The sequence below is a fragment of the Vigna umbellata genome, chromosome 11, assembly GCF_029865625.1.
Source record: "Vigna umbellata cultivar VRB3 chromosome 11, Vumbellata_1.0, whole genome shotgun sequence".
Lineage (NCBI taxonomy): Eukaryota > Viridiplantae > Streptophyta > Magnoliopsida > Fabales > Fabaceae > Vigna > Vigna umbellata.
This window is the reverse complement of record NC_142175.1, coordinates 10,445,935-10,461,333: the sequence shown is the minus strand read 5'-3', so window position 1 is coordinate 10,461,333 and position 15,399 is coordinate 10,445,935.

The following is a 15,399-nucleotide window of genomic DNA, read 5'->3' as shown; positions in this document are numbered from 1 at the left end:
TTCTCTTCAAGTTGGTAGAGTGGTTCTTTTCATTTTATTCCTGTTCATTATCTTGTAATCTGTTAAACCATTTTTAGTGAAAAAGGTTAATCACTATTTATAGTGATTAACGACTGGACGTAGAATCTTTTGATTCGAACCAGGATAAAAATTCTGTGTTGATCTTCTTATTCCCTACACTCATATTATTTTACGTATATCAACTGTTTGATTAATTTTCTGAAAGAAAATTATTTTTACTAAAAGGACCAAATTATTTTTAATTGTGATCGAACACGCTTTCCGCTCTATGAGTTTTAATTTCACTGCGCTATACTCTTCGAAAAATACCCCCTCCGATACCATCACCTCCCCTAATAGACCACACTTAAACGACACAATGTCCTCAGTGTGTCACAATCAGCAGATCAAACAATCAGAACAGTCATCAGATATTGACAAAGTGCAATAAAAGTGAGGAGGGAAGGAGAAAAGAAACTCCCTGAGTCAGATGGGAGGGTAGGTGGGGTGGACCAAAGACGTCTCCTCCACCACTGCATCCAACAAAGAAGGATTATTGAGGAAAGGCTTCAGTCTATGCTCGTTCACCTTGAAGCTTTTAGCTATAGATGGACCTTGGATCTCTACTGCACCATAAGGATAAACATTAGTCACAACAAAAGGTCCAGTCCACTTTGATCTCAACTTACCACCCATGAGGCCGAGTCTAGAGTTATACAACAAAACCTGTTGGCCAACCTTGAAGTCCTTTCTAACAATGGAGCTATCATGGAACCTCTTGGTCCTTTCCTTGTAGAACTTCGAGTTCTCATAGGCCTCCAATCGGATCTCATCCAATTCATTCAGTTGCAACTTCCTTTCCTCTCCAACTTGGTCATTGGAGAAGTTGCAAGTCTTCACAGCCCAATATGCCCGATGCTCAATCTCAACTAGTAAATGACATGCCTTTCCAAAGAAAACCCGATAGGGAGACATCCCAATGGGTGCTGTGTAGGCAGTCCTGTGCGCCCAAAGAGCATCGTCCAACCTATTACTCCAATCTTTCCTGTTGGGCTGGACAATCTTCTCCAAAATCCTCTTAATCTCCCTGTTGGAGATCTCAGCCTGCCTATTTGTTTGGGGGTGGTAAGGTGTAGAAACCCTGTGCGTCACCCCATATTTCTTGAGCAAAGCTTGTATGGATCTGTTGCAAAAATGGGTTCCCTGATCACTAACAATTGCTTTAGGCACTCCAAACCTGCAAAAGAGGTGTGATCTAACAAAATCTACAACAACCCGAGCATCATTAGTCCTGGTGGCTCTAGCTTCCACCCATTTTGAAACATAATCCACAGCAAGGAGAATATAAGAGAAACCAAAAGAAATAGGAAAAGGACCCATGAAATCTAACCCCAGACATCAAACACCTCACACAATAGCATGAGTTGTTGAAGCATCTGTTGTTTCCATGAAAGTGATCCTCCTACTCTCTGACATGGCTCGCAGGTGCTGCAAATCCTCTCAGCATCCTTAAAGATGGAGGGCCAATAGAAACCACAATCTAACACCCTGCGAGCCGTTCTTTGAATTCCCAAATGACCACCAGGTGAGGAAGCGTGACAAAACTGTAGGACCGAGTCAATCTCATGGTCCAGAATGCATCTTCTTGTAACCTGATCACTGCACAACTTCCACAGAAATGGGTCATCCCAAATGTAATACTTAGCATCGCTCTTAATTTTAGCAATTTGAGCACGCGATGCTAAGGGAGGAAAAACAGAAGCAACCAAATAATTGACAATATTTGCAAACCAATGGGTATGGTAAGAAAGTGAAATCGTCCATAAGATTTCATCAGGAAAGTTATCCTGGATAGGCAAAACATTGGCTTCATCCTCAGCTCTCTCAATCCTGCTGAGGTGGTCAGTAACCAGATTATGTGCTCTACTCTTGTCTTGTATTTGTAGATCAAACTCTTGGAGTAGAAGCATCCACCTAATCAATCTAGGCTTCGACTCAGCCTTCTTCAATAGAAACTTTAGAGTTGCATGGTCAGTGAAAACAGTGATAGGAGAACCAAGTAAATAAGATCTAAATTTATCAAGAGCGAACACAATCGCTAAGAGCTCTTTCTCAGTGGTGGTGTAGTTTGCTTGGGCAGCATCCAAAGTCCTGGAAGCGTAGTAGATCACTCGAGGCAACTTATCAATCTTTTGTGTCAAGACAGCCCCCAATGCATAATTGGATGCATCACACATAAGCTCAAAAGGGGCTGTCCAATCTGGTGCCTGGATGATCGGAGTGGTGGTCAAAGCTTCCGTCAGGCTATCAAAAGCTGGTTTGCATCCGTCATCAAAATCAAACTCAATGTCTTTCTGCAACAGTTTGGACAAGGGAAGCGCTTTCTTGCTGAAATCCTTGATGAAGCACCTATAGAAACCTGCATGCCCAAGAAAAGATCGAACCACTCGCACGCAAGAGGGGTAAGGCAATTGCGAAATCATAGATATTTTTGCAGGATTTACCTCTATTCCCTTCCTAGAAATGATATGCCCTAACACTAAACCTTGTTCAACCATGAAATGACATTTCTCAAAATTAAGAACAAGGTTAGTATCAATACATCTTTTCAAAACCTTTTCCAAACTGTCTAGACATGTATCAAATGAGGATCCATATACAGTAAAATCATCCATGAACACCTCTATGCAACTTTCCAGAAAATCGCTAAAAATGCTAAGCATGCACCGTTGGAAGGTATCAGGAGCATTGCACAGGCCAAATGGCATCCTCCTATAGGCAAAAGTGCCAAAGGGGCAGGTGAACGTGGTTTTCTCTTGGTCCTCAAGAGCAATATTGATTTGAAAATAGCCAAAAAAACCATCAAGAAAACAATAATGAGATTTACCTGCCAGGCGCTCTAGCATCTGATCAATGAATGACAGGGGAAAATGATCTTTCCCGGTTGCTTGGTTGAGCCTCCTATAGTCAATGCAGACTCTCCAACTGTTATGCACTCTAGTTGGGATAAGCTCATCCTTCTCATTCTTCACCACAATGAGGCCAGTTTTCTTGGGCACAACATGGATGGGGCTCACCCACTGACTGTCTGAAATAGGGTAGATGATCCCAGCTTGCAAAAGCTTGGTCACCTCCTTCTTGATGACGTCCATGATCACGGGGTTTTGCCTTCTTTGTGGCTGTCTCACTAGCTTTGCCCCATCTTCCAAAAGAATTCTATGCATGCATGTGGATGGGCTAATACCAGGTATGTCAGCTAAACTCCAACCAATGGCCTTCTTGTGCTTCCTCAGCACCCCAAACAACTTCTCCTCTTGAACAGAATCAAGGGAGGTAGAAATGATCACCGGTTTCTTCTCATCATCCTCCAAGTACACGTACTTGAGGTTATCTGGGAGCTGTTTCAGCTCAAGAGTGGGTACCTGCAAGTCAGATTCAAGTGTACTTCCTGCAACGTGGTTAATGCATTCTGACTCTAAAGAATGTACAGGTAAAGGCAGAGCACTCATCTCATCACAATCCAAATCAATGTCCATCACAGATATGTCAACAACATCATCAATATCATGCATAACATCAATATCCTGGACATCACAATCCTCATCAAAATCCACAACATTATCAACATCATTGTCAAATCCTGATTCGAATCCAGATTCAATGCATGAATGCAAAGAAGATAGAAAAGAATGCTTCTTCTCATGCACAGAATGAAAGTCGTCAACAACAAATTCATCAATAATGTCATCCAATGCATCGATCCTAAACAAAGAATGGTCCTCAGTTGGAAATTTCATTGCATCAAGGATATTAAAATGAACAACAATATCAGCAAATTCCATAGACAAAGTTCCAGCATACACATCAATCTTAGTTCGGGCAGTTTTCAAGAATGGCCTGCCTAAGATAATGGGAGCGGATCCATGAGAGAATCCCTCCTCCATTTCCAAAACATAAAAAAAGTCAACAGGAAAAATCAATTCACCAACCCTAACCAACCCTCTACAAGGCAATGGTCAAGTCCAGATTTTAGTTTTTCTAACGGCCCTCTGCTTGACAATGGTCGGATTTAAGTTTTCTTCTGCAATATTGGCCCTCTACGATATTGGCCCTCTGCAAGGCAATGGTCAAGTCCAGATTTTATTTTGTCTAACGGCCCTCTACTTGGCAATGGTCGGATTTAAGTTTTCTTCTGCGATATTAGCCCTCTGCAAGGTAAGGGTCAAATCCAGATTGTTGTTCTGCGATATTGACCCTCTGCAAGGCAATGATCAAGTCCAGATTTTAGTTTTTCTAATGGCCCTCTGCAAGGCAATGGTTAAGTCCAGGCTTTTTTGTTTTTCTAACGGTCCTCTACAATGCAATGGTCAAATCCAAGTTTTTGTTTGGTGAATCGCCTCTCTTTGGGCATTGGCCAAGCTTTTTGCTGCATTCTAATCTCCTTCCTGAATGTGTTTATCATATGTGCTTGAATTGGTTGTTATTCTCCCTCTTTCTCTTTGAAACCCAGACAAAATTAGTGTTTGTATTTTTACTTATCTTTTATTACAATAATATGTAAACGGTAAATTTCCATATCATCTAGTAAAATCTAAGTAAAGAGGGGCAGTTGTCAACACCCAATTTTGTCCGAGTAAATTAAATTCATCACAAAAATGAAAAAAAAACATAAAAAAAAACAAAATGAAAAATTCTATTTGTTTTACTTTTTGCACCCCCAAATTTTCTTTTAAACTCTTAATCCAATGGCCCAAAATAATCTCTTACTTTTTTACTTCCTCACCACCCATCTTCTCTTACCACACCCCACACTCCGTATCACCATCCACATCAACCTCCATATCACATTCCACATAATCTACCTTTTTCATTCACTTTTTCCACCTCATTTCCATATTAATTTTTATATACCAACTTTTCTAATTATTTCACTTACATTTTTTTATCATATTTTCTCCACTTACATTTTTTTATCATATTTTCTCCACTAACTTTTTATATTATTTCTTTCACCTATTTTCCACATTAATTTTTATTATTTACTATATTTTATTTCACCTACTTCTCCACCAAACTTTTTATATTATTTCTTTCACTTATTTTCCATATTAACTTTTACTATTTACTATATTTTATTTCACCTACTTCTCCACCAACTTTTTATATTATTTCTTTCACTTATTTTCCACATTAACTTTCACTATTTACTATATTTTATTTCACCTACCTTCTCCACCACTTTTTATATTATCTCTTTCACTTATTTTCCACATTAACTTTTTCTATTCATCTTTTTTTATTATATTTTATTTCATCTGAATTTTCCACTAACATTTTATATTATTTCTTTCACTTATTTTCCAAATTAACTTTTACTATTTACTATATTTTATTTCACCTACTTCTCCACCAACTTTTTATATTATTTCTTTCACTTATTTTCCACATTTAACTTTTTCTATTCATCTTTTTTTATTTCACCTACTTCTCCACCAACTTTTTATATTATTTCTTTCACTTATTTTCCACATTAACTTTTTCTATTCATCTTTTTTATTATATTTTATTTCATCTAAATTTTCCACCAACTTTTTATATTATTTCTTTCACTTATTTTCCACATTAACTTTTACTATTTATTATATTTTATTTCACCTACTTTCTCCACCAACTTTTTATATTATTTCTTTCACTTATTTTTCACATTAACTTTTTCTATTCATCTTTTTTTTATTATATTTTATTTCATCTAAATTTTCCACCAACTTATTATATTATTTTTATTCATCAACTTTCTTCATCCTTAATTCTATAAATACCTACATTCTATTCACACACACAATTACATAATATCCATCTCTTCTCTCTCAAAACCTCTTCATTCCATCCCAAAACTGTACTTCATTTTTCTCTCACATTTTACTATTTCCTAATCCCTCTATACATAGTAAATCTCATACCGAATTTCTACTATAAATTCATCTTCTTCACCATCAATCTATCTCTTCTCACAACTTATTACAAGCAAAGTCTTACTTCATCTTTCAAATCTTCAACAAGGTACACATCTTCTTTTCATTCTATTTATATGCATTTTGATCATTTTTTTTTAGTTTATAAATTTATCCTATTTTCTACCACAATTTTTATCCTATGCTTTTTCACATTTTTATGCCATAGATATTTCAACTCACCTCTCTTTCTTAATAAAAAGAAAAAAAAATATAAAATCTTCAAAAACTAAAAACATCCACAAACAACAAACAATTTCTCGGCCAGAACTACGTGATCCTTGATTATCCATCAAAAATGGAGATACGTAGGAGCAAGGCTAGCCTTTGTCAGGTTCATTTCCCCAAAAATCTAAATTTATCCATAATCAATTAAACAAATCTTTCAAACAATTTCCCAACAAATTTTTAAGTAGTTTCAAAAGAACTACGTAACCCTGATTTCTCATTCTGAATGAGAATACGTAGGAGCAAGGTCAATCCTTGTCGGGCACGAAAAACTAAAAAATATATTTTGTTTCTTTAGAATTTATTTTAGGGGATAGTTAAACATTTTGAAAACCACATCATATTCGCGTATTTAGTTAAAGGTACTGCCTTAGGGCAGGCGTTGTAGGGTGCTAATACCTTCCCTACACGTAACCGACTCCCGAACTTAGAATCTCATTTTCGTAGACCATGCGTTATCATTTTATGGTTTTTTTCCGTAGCTTTCCAGAATAAACTATGGTGGCGACTCCAAATCTTTTTTTTTTCAAACAAACACGTTTTCTTATTTATTATTTTGTGGATCGTCGTCCCGTCGCGATTCCGGTTGCGACAATTGGCCAACTGAATGACCACACCCGTGGTATGCAAAGGAGCAAGAGACAAAGATGCATATATAGACAAAGGCATGACATTAACAGAAGCACCCAAATCAAGCATGACATTCTCAAATTTATTGTTTCCAATCACACAAGGAATGCAAAATATACCTGGGTCCTTGCACTTTTCAGGAATGTGTGGGACCGACTTACCAATAAGCGCAGATACATTCCTTCCCATGCTAATCCTCTCACTGCCCTTCATCTTCCTCTTGTGTGTGCACAACTCCTTCAAGAATTTGGCATACTTCGGTATCTACTTGATGGCATCGAGTAGAGGTATGTTCACCACTACCTTCCTGAAGGTCTCCAGAATTTCCCTATCCACCTCTTCCATCTTTTTGCTAGGAAGTGCCCGTGAAGGGAATGGAAGAGGGATAGGTCGGTCAACCAATGGAGAAGGTGCGGCAGTGGTGGTGGTGGAAAAGGGAGAAGATCCACCTGAAGAAGAACCACCGGTTGGAGAAGAAGATCCACCCACCTCAAATGTCGTGGACCGTCATGGTCGTCCTCTCTAGGACAAGTGGCAGGCACGGGTGTAGGTGTAGAAGCGGGCTCTGAAGACACAACAATCTGCTTCCCTGATCTGAGGGTTATGGCACTCACATTCCTTGGATTCTGCACAGTCTGGGATGGTAACTTATCAGAATTCTGAGACTGCGCCTGGTTTATCTGAGTAGCCATCTGACCCATCTGGTTAGTGAGACTTTGTATGGAAGCTCTAGTCTCCTACTGAAATTGCATGTTATCTTTCTGAAACTGCAGGTTTTGCATAGTCATCTGTCTCACTAACTCTTCCAATGAAGGTTCAGACGAAGTGGAAGGGTGGGCAGCTAGTTGGGCAGGTGCCTCTTGCTGCTGCTGTTGTTGCCTTTGGTGTTGTTGCATAGGTGGAGGCACATATCTGTTAGGTGCTCCAGCATTCTAGAAAGGTGGCGCCTGCTGCTGATGTTGTGGCGCATTGTTCCATCTAAGATTGGGGTGATTCCTCCATCCTGGGTTATACTTGTTGCTGGACAAGTCATGATTTTGATGTTGTGGCTGCCTGTTGTTGTAGATGTTTGTAGCATAAGCCTGAGGCGCATCAAAGGCAGCAGGGTGCTGCAAAGAAGGACATGCATCTGTATAGTGGTCACTGGAAGGACAAATAGCATATAGTCGTGCAACAGATGCAGATGGAGCTGCAGATCTCTGGTTGGTAGTCAACTGTGTCACCAACTTCGCAAGAGAGTCAATCTTGCCTTCCAACTTGCTTTCAACAGCTGATAAAGACTGGGCAACAACATCATGTACGCCCCTCACCATAATGGCATCATTCCTGGTGCTAAACTGCTGGGAGTTGGAGGCCATCTTCTCAATCAATTGCCTGGCCTCAGCAAGTGTGGTGTCTCCAAGAGCTCCACCACTGGCAGAATCAATCATACCCCGATCCATGTTGTTCAAACCCTCATAGAAATACTGGATAAGGAGTTGTTTAGGTATGTGATGGTGGGGACAACTAGCACAACGTGTCTTGAATCTCTCCCAATACTCATACAAGCTCTCTCCACCAAGCTGCCTAATCCCAGTTATGTCTTTTCTGATAGCTGTGCTCCGGGATGCTGGGAAAAATTTCTCCAAGAACAGCCTCTTCAGATCATCCCAGCAAGTGACGGATCTAGGCGCCAAACCATACAACCAATCCTTAGCAACACTTTCCAATGAATGAGGGAATGCCTTCAAGAAGATGTGCTCTTCAGCAACATCATGCGGTTTCATAATGGAACAGACAATGTGGAATTCCTTCAAATGCTTATGTGGACTCTCACCTGCAAGACCATAAAACTTGGGCAACAAATGGATCAGTCCAGTCTTTGAACAAATGGAACGTCTTCATCAGGATATTGGATGCACAAGCTTTCAATATCGAAATCAGGTGCAGCCATCTCCCTGAAAGTCGTCTCACGAGGTGGAGGTTGTGCCATATTGTTCTCAGTGTGAATAACAACAGAATCAGAATCAGAATCAAGTGCAGATGCAACAGATGCAGTATGCACAAAGTACTCAGCAGTGGGATGCACAGTATCTAATGCAACAGACTCAAAAACAGACTCTAAAGACAAATTCCTAGAATTCATAATTAACCTATGAAACGTCCTATCAATCTCAGGATCAAAGGGTGGTATGAATCCAGGATTTCCTCTAGTCATGCACTAAATCACAACACCCTGTAATCATGAAACAATAGCACAAAAAATTCAAACCACAGAAATCAACACAAGATAGCAAAATGACATTATCACAAACACAACACAACACAAATCACACAACACAGACACAAGACTCAAAACTGAACCGTTGGTCCCCGGCAGCGGCGCCAAAATTTGATGCGGGCTGTTGCGGCCCATCAAATTTGATGTGCATTAAACAATGCAGTATAGTGCTAGGAAGTGACTCCTAGGTCGTCTCTCAAGGACCAAATGTGGTTCAGTCAATAGGTCAAACACGTAGTGGGGGGGCGAAAGTTTTGAAAGTGTTTTTGTGAATGCAAATGAAGAAATTAAAATGAAAATTAAACACAACCGAATAAAATTGAAGGCATTAAAGTGCATGAAAACATTAAACTGAACACTGTAACATATAAATATCCAAACACAATTCAAACCGTAAAAAAAATGCACGCTTCAACTAAAACATTAAATGCACAATGTTGTCATCTATCCCACATATTCACCACAAAAAGAAGAAAAGCATTTCAACCCATAATGTAAAATATTATAAGGCAAAATAAATGAAAGAAAATAAAACTTTTCTACCATTAACCATGACCCATATGCATCTACCAGAAGAATTTGAAATTGCAATTGCTTCTAAAAATCCTCTTAAGTCGTGACACGTTGAGCTTCCATGTGTTTCATTCAAAGGAAAATAGAAATGGAAATCGGTTCCCTTTTCCAGCAACGTGTCTTTCCAACATCCATCTCCACTTCATTCTCCAAGGAAATCAAATGCTTTCTAACCCAATCACCGTACTCCTACCTTATGAATTAACACTTCTTTTCTTTTTCCTAAATTAAAAGTACTTGATATTGTGCCCTCCACATAAGCAACGTGCACACCCTTCAACCATGGGATTCGTGCCTCTCCATTCTTCTCCAAAGCAATTGAATAAAATTCCTTTTCTCAAAGCCTACCACCGTACACCTGCTACTTGTGCCCTCCAAATGCTAGAATTGATGTGACCACTCCTCACTCCAACCTAATCTACTTCTTCATTTCTCAAAGAAAAGACATCTCCAAAGCATTTAATCACAATATGAAAGTGGCATAACTTTTCTCATTCCAGCAGTGCTTCCAGCTCACATTCCCGTGCACATCATTCTCTCCCTCTCAGTGGCTGCTCCAACACATCCCAGCTCTCTCCCCAACGCTGCTCCGCTTCTCGCAATCCGTGTAGCACCTAATGCTGGACGTGAGTTTTGTGATGTGTTGTTGCTGTCCAACACACGTACAGGCCGAGACACCACTTCACTTCTTCCAGCTCAACGCGCATACGCTGTTACTCTCCATCCAAGACGTTCCCGTGAGCTACTACTAGACCGCTTCACTAAAAGCCAAAAGCTGAATTGCTTTTCTCCAAATAAACATATGGACAGCTCTTCATTCTTCCGTTAAACCAAAATAAACATTCTCTTCTAAAACAAAATCATCTTCACATCTTCTTCACGTGCTTGTTGCTATCATTCTCCCAAGTAGAAAAGAAATGAGCTTCTAATTTAATTCTCAAACCGTAAACTTTTCATTGAATGAAAAAGTAAACAAACATTGTTCATGAATCCAGCGCTTGCAAAAACGAAATAGAAAAGCCAAAAATGTAAGCGTGCTCTCTTTTCATCATTCAAGAACCACGTTTTTTTTAAAAAAACCAAGAGCCGAATCCCAGAGTAATTCCGTGGGGGGTGGCGGCTGCCCTAAAGGCTGTGTGTCACCTTTTAATAAGGGTGGAGTCCACACAAAAACCCTAAGGTGCCAAGTCATCTACCTCCACTTTTGGGTCTAGTCTACTTTACCAAAAATTGACCTAAAATGTGAGAGTTGATTCAAAAATTCTAAACTACTGAATTACAATTTAATTAATTCTAAAATGTCTATGTGGAGAGTCTTGAATTAATTTGCATTCTTCCTGATGTCCCAAAATGTATCTCCAAAAGTTTACCTGCAATCAATAATGAACATAATAAGCTCAGATAATTCAAATTAATTAAAATAAGAATTTCTGGTCAAATTAAGCACAGTTAGCAAAAATGAAAAAATACCGGACATTTAAACACAATTCCCTGATTAATTCTAGTACAATAAACTAGGTGAAGTTAATAAAATATTGACTCATCAATTACCGACAGAACAGGCCGTCAGTAATTACCGAAGGTTAACAATCGTCGATAATCATTACCGACAAGGGTATTTACCAACGAAAAAGTGGTCGTCAATAATCCATAGAAAATGCAGTATTATCGACGAATTTTGGTTATTCCTAACAGATTATGTTCATCGGTAATCCTAGTTTTTTTGTACTAGGTGTCATGTGATGGTTCTTTTTATGATTGATATGAGAATTTTAGTGTCGCTGTTACATTTTTATTGATCATAATTTCATCATATGGACATTGAGATGATGTGGTTACACATGTAATTTGAAGGATGCAAAGGGAAGAATGAGAAGTGGGTGAAATTTATGTTTATAAGAGATTTTGTTCCTCAAGGAAAGGTATACATATTTTAGTTGTTATTAATGTTATGCATCGAGTAATGAATTTCTTTGGAAGCTATCTTTATACTTTATTAGACTCATTAACTCTTATAGAAGAAGGAGTCTAGGTAGTGAAGAAGGAATAAGGTTCTTATAGTTGGTCTTGGGGTCGTGGATCCAATTTCTTTTAGGTTATAAGTAATTTAATTTTTCATGAGAGGGAGAACTAGGTATCACTAATTGAAACGTAACATTAAGAATTTCATTTTATATGACAAAACAAAGCTTCTAGAGTCTGAGTAGATGCATAAATTCGAATAATCGAGTATAGATTATATGTTTGAGAATTGTTTTATGATAGATAAAGTGTTACTTGCTATCTTGATTTTATTTTCTTTTTATATAATAATTGTATATGTATCTAAGTTATCATTATCTTACCTTCTTTTGTTTTTTGGTTATGTATATTTTACAATGATTACTTTTGTGGCATGAGTAGATGAGAGTGCAAGTGGTGTTAGTAGGTTGAGGGTGGTGTTTTGAAAATCATTTAAGGATATGTACATAGTTATATGATATGATGTGGTGTAATAAAATGGTCTTGTATGGTATTTTGAAAGATTTTAGTATCTTAATGTATTTTGAGAAATAAATAAGAACTATATATATTACACTGTATTGTATGACTGTGTATATTTTCTTTTAAATGTTATGACCAGATACTACTTAATATTCCATTATAGGAACTCAAAAAAATAAATCTATTTTCTTTTTTTGTTACATATTTCCTTACGTTGTTACACATGTAATATGCGAATGTGTTTTCATTAATGATATATAATTCAAATTATAATTAATTTCAAAACACTTAATATATCACTACACCATTTTATAGTTTGGACCACAGCTGAAAAGTGTTGCCCAAAGTAAAGAAAATTTGGCCTTAAGGCAACAATTTGATAATGATTCTCAAATCGTGGAATTAGTAGTCGTGGCCAACTGCATCTGGAATAATCATCAATAAAAGTAACAAAATATTGAAAACCTAAATTAGACTTAACACGACTAAGTCCCTAAATGTCAAAATGGACTAAGACAAAAGGAGACAAAGCATGTTGTGATACACTACGAGGAAAGGAACTATAATATGTTTTTCTAATTGACACGAGTCACATACCAAATTGGACAACTTGGATAAACTAGGAACAAGCTCTTGCAATTTGGCCAGACTGAGATGACTTAACTGAACATGAAGAAGAGATGAAAACTCTATAACTATGCCAACATGTTTAGAGGGGTGAAGATGATAAAAATCATGGGACTCACATCCGGTTCCAATCACCTGTCTCGAACTCAAGTCCTGTAAATAAACAAAATCTTTGTTAAAAGAAATATCACAATCAAGAGAATGAGTTAGACAACTAATGAGTATTAAGTTAAAAGGAGACCCAGAGATATAAAGAACATTATCAATGGATAAAAAAGAAAAAATGCTAACAATCTCAACGCCATGAACTAAAACTCTAGATCCATCAGCTATTGTAATAGAAGGTAAAGGATTCAGAGAGGACAAAGAGGAAAACAAAGATTTGTTACCACTATTGTGATATGTGGCTCTTGAGTCAAGAACCCAAGAGCTAAGAGAAGAAGATGGACTTAGACTAACGAAAGATGTACCTATGTGTGCTAGAGATGTAGTGGAACTAGAAGTTTATTGATCCTTATACCATTTGAGAAATCTTACAAAAAATAACAAGGTCATCGATAATATTGGATGAAGGAGGATTCCTAGTAGGTGATTGTGAGGGAGGAGTAGTCTGAACAATAGCAGCAGATTTAGAAGGGTGACCATGTAATGTATAACACTTGTCAATCGTGTGGCTTAGCTTGCCACAATGATTACACTTGAGACGTCCTTTTCATGATTTACGAGAGTAATTATGATTATGACATTGAGATGCCAACATAAAGGAAATACGTGTATCATTGATGGGTTTACTAGGTACACACAAAAGAGTGGAACAACTAGAAGTCAAAGTGGGAACAACACGTGAACACAAAATCTGATCATGAATATGAGAATACTTATCAGCAAGGTCGTGCAATGCTTGTAGCATGAAGAACTTTGATCGCTGCTCTATTTCTTGGGCAGGAGTAGAGGCAGGAGACAATAATTCATTAAATTCATGAAAAAGAACATGAATTTTACCCATATAATTAGCCAGAGAAGATCATGACAAACACTGTAAAAACGTTAAGTATCATTGGTGTATAATAATTTGGCGTGTTCTCCTATTTCAAAACAGGTTTCGTAGGAACGAAAAATTTGTTTTAAAGAGGAGTGAAGGGTACCTTTGAGAACAATGCATAACTGATCATCAATTTTCAACCAAGGTGTAACCACAACGAAATTCATAGTTGTCACATTCTGAGAGTAATGTGATTAAGATACCCCTGACTCTTAAGCTAAATTTAACATCTGATACCCAAGTTGCATAATTATTATCGTCTATCAATAGATAAATGCACATTGGCATGGTTAGTATATATGGACAGATTAGATGTACTAGTGATCGAAGAGAGGTTAAAAACCATGAACAAGCAAGAGAGAGGAAAAACGTAAAAATCCAAAAGAGGCTCTATCAACATAACCAGGCTAGATCCAGAGAGAAGGTTGTGATGAGTCCAACGAAGGTGATCGACGCCGAAGACAACGACACACGTGCTGTCACAAGTGGCTAAAAAGTATAGCAAAAGCAAACTATGATCGGTGCATGATAGCGTGTTTGGACTTCGATAGTAGCGATCTCGACGACATTGTGGTTGCTTGCCCGGGACGAGAAAACTATGGTCATTGGTTGGAACTAATGCTTTAGTGATGGTGATGGCGGTAGTGACAGTTGTAGTGGGCAGGGGCAACGAACATTTTCCAAATAACTTAGATACCATGTTGAATATAGTGAAAACTATGTATGAAATTAATCTCTTTTGTGTTGAATATACATATAGGGTCCTCTATTTATAATAGAATAAATATCCGCTTATCCTAAAATACAAATAAGAAATAATAACAAACTAACTAAAGATAAAAGATAAAGATAATATATCTAACAATATATATAAAAAAGAACATATGCAAATGATAAACAAACAAATAAAGACAAAGAAACCTAGACATTGAACATCAAAGACCTCTTTCAACAAGGCAATGAGAACCTACGAAGGAAGTTGTGAATGAAGGAACCTTTGAATAAAGAAAGCAAATGAGAGAAAAAACCAAGAAGAGAAACCAAAAGAAAAAGCAAACATAGAAACAAAGAATTCATAAGAAACACAATGTTGTGACAGAAAAATATTTTTTCTAAAATTTAAACTTAGGCAAAAAGAATAAATTCCAAAACTTATATTAATAAAAAATTCAATTATTTTACGACTAAAACTTATAATTGTAAATAATTTAAAGTATTTTGAAAGAATTCATTTTTCTTGAAACCATAGACAATTTCAAATTCATTTTCTGTACTAAAAATCGCAAATCACATTTGGTCTCAATATTAATACTTCGAATAACTTAAAAAAATTATATATATAATAAATTTATCTTATTTAAGCATCACAATTGTTGGAGAATTGGAAGAGAACTTCTAACAGCAGAGAAAGATTGAAAGGAATACTTCGTATATTAGATAAAAAGCCAATGCAGCTTTTTATACAATGCAACATATAATCCAACAGACAAAAACGAAATAACAGAGTAACAAGAAAAGTTAACGGGTAAAACCCAACAGTTTTA